Source organism: Cebus imitator, unplaced genomic scaffold (genome assembly GCF_001604975.1).
Source record: "Cebus imitator isolate Cc_AM_T3 unplaced genomic scaffold, Cebus_imitator-1.0 Scaffold845, whole genome shotgun sequence".
In the NCBI taxonomy this organism is placed as follows: domain Eukaryota; kingdom Metazoa; phylum Chordata; class Mammalia; order Primates; family Cebidae; genus Cebus; species Cebus imitator.
Genome location: NW_016108160.1, coordinates 40,003 through 47,629, shown reverse-complemented (window position 1 = coordinate 47,629; position 7,627 = coordinate 40,003).

The following is a 7,627-nucleotide window of genomic DNA, read 5'->3' as shown; positions in this document are numbered from 1 at the left end:
AAAAAAAAAACAAAACAAAACAGAAATTGTAACAATCTCTCAGAGCACAGAACAATAAAATTAGAATGCAAGATTTAAAAATTCACTCAAAACCACTAAGATGGTTAATACTGAGTGTCAACTTGGTTGGACTGAAGGATGCAAAGTATTGATCCTGGGTGTGCCTGTGAGGGTGTTGCCAAAAGAAATTAGCATTTGAGTCAGTGGGCTGGGGAAGGGAGATCCACACTTAATCTGGTAGGCACAATCTAATCAGCTGCCAGTGAATAAAGCAGGCAGAAAAATGAGAAAAGGAGAAACTGGCCTAGCCTTCTGGCCTACATCTTTCTCCCATACTGGATGCTTCCTGTCCTTGAACACTGGACTCAAAGTTCTTCAGTTTTGGGATTCAGACTGTCTCTCCTTGCTCCTCAGCTTGCAGACAGCCTATTGTGGGATCTCGTGATTGTGTAAGTTAATACTTAACTCCCAAATACAACCACACAACCAGGTAGAAACTGAAAAATGTTCTCCTATATCACTCTTTAGTACATAATGAAATTAAAGTAGAAATCAAGAAGTTCTTTAAACAAATAAGAACAAAGATAAAATGTACCAGAATCCGTGGGATGCAGCTAAAGCAGTGTTAAGAGGGAAATTTATAGCACTAAATGTACACATCAAAAAGCTAGAAAGACCTCAAGTTAGCAACCTAACATCACAACTAAAAGAACTAGAGAACCAAGAACAATCAAATGCCAAATTTAGTAGCAGACAAGAAATATTCAATATCAGAGTGGAAATGAAAGAGACAGAGACACAAGATTTCTGGAAAGATGGCTGAATAGGAACAGCTCTGGTACGCAGCTACCGGTAAGAGTGACACAGAAGACAGGTAATCTCCACATTTCCAACTGAGGTACCTGGTTCATCTCACTGGGACTGGTTTGGCAGTGGGTGCAGCCCAAGGAGGATGAGCTGAAGAGGGCAGGGTGGGGTGTCACCTCACTCTGGAAGTGCAAGAGGCCAGGGAACTCCCTCTCCTAGCCAAGGGAAGCCATTAGGAACTGTTCCTGGCACTCTGGCTCAGACACTGCACTTTTCCCACAGTTTTCACAACCCAGAGACCAGGAGATTACCTCTGCTGCCTACAACACCAGTTCCCCAGGTTTCCAGCATAAAACTGGGTGGCAGTTTGGGAAGACAGTGAGCTAGCTGAAGCAGTTTTTTCCCACCCATACCCCAGTGGTGCCTGGAATGCCAGTGAAACAGAACTGCTCATTCCCCTGAAAAAAGGGGCTGAAGCCAGGGAGCCAAGTAATCTGGCTTGGAGGGTCCCACCCCCATGAAGACCAGCAAGCTAAGACCCACTTGCTTGAAATTCTTGCAGTCAGCACAGCAGTCTGAGCTCCACCTGGGATGTTAGAGCTCAGAGTAGGGAGGGAAGTACAGCATTGCTGAGGCTCCAGTAGGTGGTTTTAACCTTGCCTGTGTAAACAAAGTTGCCAGGAAGTTTGCATAGCAACTAGATGGAGCCAATAGCAGCTCAGCAAGGCCACTGCAGGCAGATTGTGTCACTAGACTCCCTCCTTGCTGGGCAGGGTATCTCTGAGAAAAGGCAGCATCCCATCAGGGGCTTATAAATAAGTCCCAACTTCCTAGGACAGAGCACCTGGGAAAGGGGTGGTTGTGGTTACAGCTTCAGCAGACTTAAAACATCCCTGCCCGGCAGCTCTGAAGGGAGCAACAGATCTCCCAGCACAGCACTTGAGTTCTGATAAAAGAAAGACTGCTTCATCAAGTGGCTCCATGATCCCTGTGTATCCTGACTGGGAGACACCTCCTAGTAGGGGCTGAGAAACACCTCATACATGAGAGCTCTGGCTGGCATCTCACGGATACCCTTCTGAGATGAAGTTACCAGAGGAAGAAACAGGCAGCAACCTTTGCTGTTCTGCAGCCCCCACTGGTGATGCTCAGGCAAGCAGGGTCTGGAGTGGACCTCCAGCAAACTCCAGCAGACCTGCAGCAGAGGGACCTGACAGAAGAAAAACTAAGAAACAGAAATAGTTTCAACATCAACAGAAAGGATGTCCACTCAGAGACCCCATCCAAAGGTCACCAACTTCAAAGACCAAAAATGGATAAATCCATGAAGATGGAAAGAAAAAAAAAAAAAAAAAAAAAAAAAAAAAAAAAAAAAAAAAAAAAAAAAAAAAAAAAAAAAAAAAAAAAAAAAAGGCTAATAACTCCAAAAACCAAAACACCTCTTCTCCTTCAAGGGAACGCAACTCCTCAGCAATAAGGGACCACAACTAGATGGATAATGAGTTTGACGAATTGACAGAAGCAGGCTTCAGAAGATGGGTAATAACAAACTTATCCAAGCTAAAGGAGCATGTTCTGACCCAATGCAAGGAAGCTAAGAAACTTGAAAAAAGGTTAGACAAAATGCTAACTAAAAGAACCAGTGTAGAGAAGAACATAAATGACTTGATGGAGCTGAAAAACAGCATGAGAAATGCGTGAAGCATACACAAGTTGCAATAGCCGAATTGATCAAGCAGAAGAAAGAATATTGGAGATTGAAAATCAACTCAATGAAATAAAGTGACAAGGCAAGATTAGAGAGAAAAGAGTGAAAAAAAAATGAACAAATCCTCCAAGAAATATGGGATTATGTGAGAAGACCAAATCTATGTTTGACTGGTTTACCTAAAAGTGATGAGGAGAATGAAATCAAGTTGAAAAACACTCTTCAGGATATTATCCAGGAAAACTTCCCTAACCTAGCAAGGCAGGCAAACATTCAAATTCAGGAAATATAGAGAACACCATAAAGATACTCCTCGAGAAGAGCAACTGCAAGACACATAATTGTCAGATTCACCAGGGTTGAAATAAAGAAAAAAAATGCTAAGGGCAGCCAGAGAGAAAGGTCAGGTTACCGACAAAGGGAAGCCTATCCGACTCATAGCCGATCTCTCAGCAGAGAGCCTACAAGAAAGAAGATAGTGGGGGCCAATATGCAACTTCTAAAAGAAAAGAATTTTCAACCCAGAATTTCATATCCAGACAAACTAAGCTTCATAAGCAAAGGAGAAATAAAATCCTTTTTGGACAACAAATGCTGAGAGATTTTGTCACCACCAGGCCTGTTTTACAAAAGCTCCCGAAGAAAGCCCAAAACAGGGAATGAAACAACCAGAACCAGCTGCTGCAAAAACATACCAAATTGAAAAGACCATCAACACTACAAAGAAACTGCATCAACTAATGGGCAAAACAACCAGCTAGCATAAACATGGTGGGATCAAATTCACATATAACAATATTAACCTTAAATGTAAATGGGCTAAATGCCCTAACGAAAAGACACAGACGGGCAAATTGATAGAGTCAAGACCCATTGGTGTGCTGTATTCAGGAGACCCATCTCACGTGCAAAGACACACATAGGATCAAAATAAAGGGATGGAGAAAGATTTACTGAGAAAATGGAAAGAAAAAAAAAGGCAGGGGTTACAATACTAGTCTCTGACAAAACAGACTTTAAACAAATATCAAAAGAGACAAAGAAGGGCATTACATAATGGTAAAAGGATCAATGAAATAAGAGCTAACTATCCTGAATATATATGCACCCAAAACAGGAGCAAGCAGATACATAAAGCAAGTTCTTAATGACCTACAAAGAGACTTGGACTCCCACAAAATAACAGTGGGAGACTTTAAGAACCCACTGTCAATATTAGACAGAAAAACAAGAAAGAAAATTAGCTATGATATCCAGTATGTAAACTCAGATCTGGACCAAGCAGACCTAACAGACATCTATAGAATTCTCCACCCCAAGTCCACAGAATATACATTCTTCTCAGCACCACACCACACTTATTCTAAAATTGACCACATAATTGGAAGTATAACACTCTTCAGCAAATTCAGAAGTATAGAAATCATAACGAACAGTCCCTCAGACCACAGTGCAAACAAATTAGAATTCAGGATTAAGAAACTCACAGAAAACCACATAATTACAGGGAAACTGAACAACCTGCTCATGAATGACTACTGGATAAATAGTGAAATGAAGGCAGAAATAAAGATGTTCTTTGAAACCAATGAGAACAAAGAAACAACACACCAGAATTTCTGGTACACATTTAAAGCAGTGTGTAGAGAGAAATTTATAGTACGAAATGCCCGCAAGAGAAATGAGGAAAGATCTAAAGTTGACACTCTAATGTGACAATTAAAAGAACTAGAGAAGCAAGATCAAACAAATTCAAAAGCTAGCAGAAGACAAGAAAGAACTAAGATCAAAGCAGAACTGAAGGAGATAGAGACACAAAAAACGCTTCAAAAAATCATTGGAGGAGCTGTATTTTTAAAAAGATCAACAAAAGAGATCACTAGCCAGACTAATAAAAAGAGAGAGAGAAGAATCAAAGAGACACAAGAAAAATAATAAAGGGGATATTACCACTGACTCCACAGAAATACAAACTACCAGAGAATACTATAAACACCTCTATGCAAATAAACCAGTAAACCTGGAAGAAATGCATACATTCCTAGACACTTACACCCTCCCAAGACTAAAACAGGGAGAAGTTGAATCCCTCAATAGACCAATAAAATATTCTGAAACTGAGGTAGTAATTAATAGCCTACCAACCAAAAAAAGTCTAGCAACAGACAGGTTGACAGATGAATTCTACCAAAGGTACAAAGAGGAGCTGGTACCATTCCTTCTGAAATTATTCCAAACAACAGAAAAAGAGGGAATCCTCCCTAACTCATTTTATGAGGCCAGCATCATCCTGATATCAAAATCTGGCAGAGACACAACTGAAAAAGAAAGTTTCAGGCCAATATACATGATGAACATTGATGTGAAAATCCTGAATAAAATACTGATAAACCGAATCCACCAGCACATCAAAAAGCTTATCTATCATGATCAAGTCAGCTTCATCCCTGGGATGCAAGGCTGTTTCTACATACACAAGTCTATAAACACAATCCATCACATAAACAGAAGCAAAGACAAAAACCACATGCTTATCTCAAGAGATGCAGAGAAGGCCATCAACAAAATTCAACAGACCTTTATGCTAAAACCCCTCAAAAACTAGGTATTCATGAAATGTATCTCAAAATAATAAGAGCTATTTATGACAAACCCACAGCCAATATCATACTGAATGGGCAAAAACTGAAAGCATTTCCTTTGAAAGCCGGCACAGGACAAGAATGCCCTCTCTCACCACTCCTATTCAAAATAGGAAGTTCTGGCCAGAGCAATCAGACAAGAAAAAGAAATAAATGGCATTGAATTAGGAAAAGAGGAAGTCAAATGTCTCTACTTGCAGATGACATGTTTGTATATTTAGAAGACCCCATCGTCTCAACCCAAAATCTCCTTAAGCTGATAAGTAACTTCAGAAGTTTCAGGATACAAAATCAATGTGCAAAAATCACAAGCATTCCTATACACCAGTAACAGACAAACAGAAAGCCAAATCACAAGTGAACTGCCATTCACAGTTATTACAAAGAGATTAAAATACCTAACAACTAACAAGGGATGTGAAGGACCTCTTCAAGAAGAACTACAAACCACTGCTCAAGGAAATAAGAGAGGACACAAACAGATGGAAAACATTACATGCTCATGGTTAGGAAGAATCAAAATAGTGAAAATGGCCATACTGCCCAAAGTAATTTATAGATTCAATGCTATCCCCATCAAGCTACCACTGACTTTCTTCACAGAATTGGAAAAAATATCTTAAATTTCATACGGAATCAAAACAGCCCACATAGCAAGGACAATTCTAAACAAAAATAAAACAAAACAACAACAACAAAAACAAACAAAACCAAAAAGAAAAACAAAAAAACAAAGCTGGAGGCATCACACCACCTGACTTCAAACTGTACTACAAGGCTACAGTAATCATAACAGCATAGTACTGTTATCAAAACAGATATATAGACTAAGGGAACAGAACAGAGGTCTCAGAAATAATGCCACATATCTACAACCATCTGATCTTTGACAAACCTGAAAAAAACAAGCAATTGGGAAAGGATTCCCTATTTAATAAATGATGTTGGGAAAACTGGCTAGCCATATGCAGAAAGCTGAAACTAAACCTCTTCCTTACACCTTATACAAAAATTAACTGAAGATGGAGTAAAAATTTTAATGAAAGACCTAAAACCATAAAAACTCTAGAAGAAAATCTAGGCAATACCATTCAGGACATAGGCATGGTCAAGAACTTCATGACTAAGACTCCAAAAGCAATGGCAACAAAAGCCAAAATAGACAAATGAGATGTAATTAAACTAAAGAGCTTCTGCACAGCAAAAGAAACTATCATTACAGTGAACTGGCAATCAGTAGAATGGGAATTTTTTTTTTGCAATCTCTGCATCTGACAAAAGGCTAACATCCAGAATCTACAACGAACTTAAATAAATTTATAAGAAAAAAAAAAAGAAACAACCCTATCAAAAAGTGGGTGAAGGATAGGAAGAGACATTTCTCAAAAGAAGACATTTATGCAGCCAAGAAACACATGAAAAAAAGCTCATCATCACGGGTCATTAGAAAAATGCAAATCAAAACCACATTGTGGTACCATCTCACACCAGTTAGAACTAGAATCATTAAAAAACCAGGAGACAAGATGCTGGAGAGGATGTAGAGAAATAGAAATGCTTTTACTGTTGGTGAAAGAATAAATTCATTCAACCATTGTGGATACAGTGTGGTGATTCCTCAAGAATCTAGAACTAGAAATACCATTTGACCCAGCAATCTCATTATTGGGTATATACCCAAAGGATTACAAATCATTCTATTATAAAGACACGTGCACAAGTATGTTTACTGTGGCACTGTCCACAATAGTAAAGACTTGGAACCAACCCAAATGTCCATCAGTGATAGACTGGATTAAAAAAAAATGTGGCACATATATACAATGGAATACTATGCAGCCATAAAAAGGATGAGTTCATGTCCTTTGCAGGGACATGTATAAAGCTGGAAGCCATTCTCAGCAAAATGAGCAAAGAAAACCAAACACTGCATGTTCTTACTCATAAGTGTGTGTTGAAAAATGAGAACACATGGACACAGGGAGTGGAACATCACACACTGGGGACTCTCAGGGCATGGGATGCTAAGGGAGGCATAGCAGTGGGTGGGGGGAAAGTGGAGGGATAGCATTAGAAGAAATATCTCATGTAGATGATGGGGCGATGGATGCAGCAAACCACCATGACAAATGTATACCTATGTAACAAACTTGCATGTTCTGCAGTTGTACCCCAGAACTTAAAGTGTAATAATTAAATAATAATAATGATAATAAATATAGAACCAAAAACATTGGCAACAAAAGCCAAAATAGACAAATGGGACCTAATCAAACTCCAGAGCTTCTGCACAGAAAAACAAACAGTCATTAGAGTGAACTGGCAACCAAAAGAATGGGAAAAAATTTTTGCAATCTACCTATCTGACAAAGGGCTAATATCCAGAATCTACAAAGAACTAAAATAGATTTACAAGAAAAAAAACAAACAAGCCCATTGAAAAGTTGGTGAAGGATATGAACAGACACTT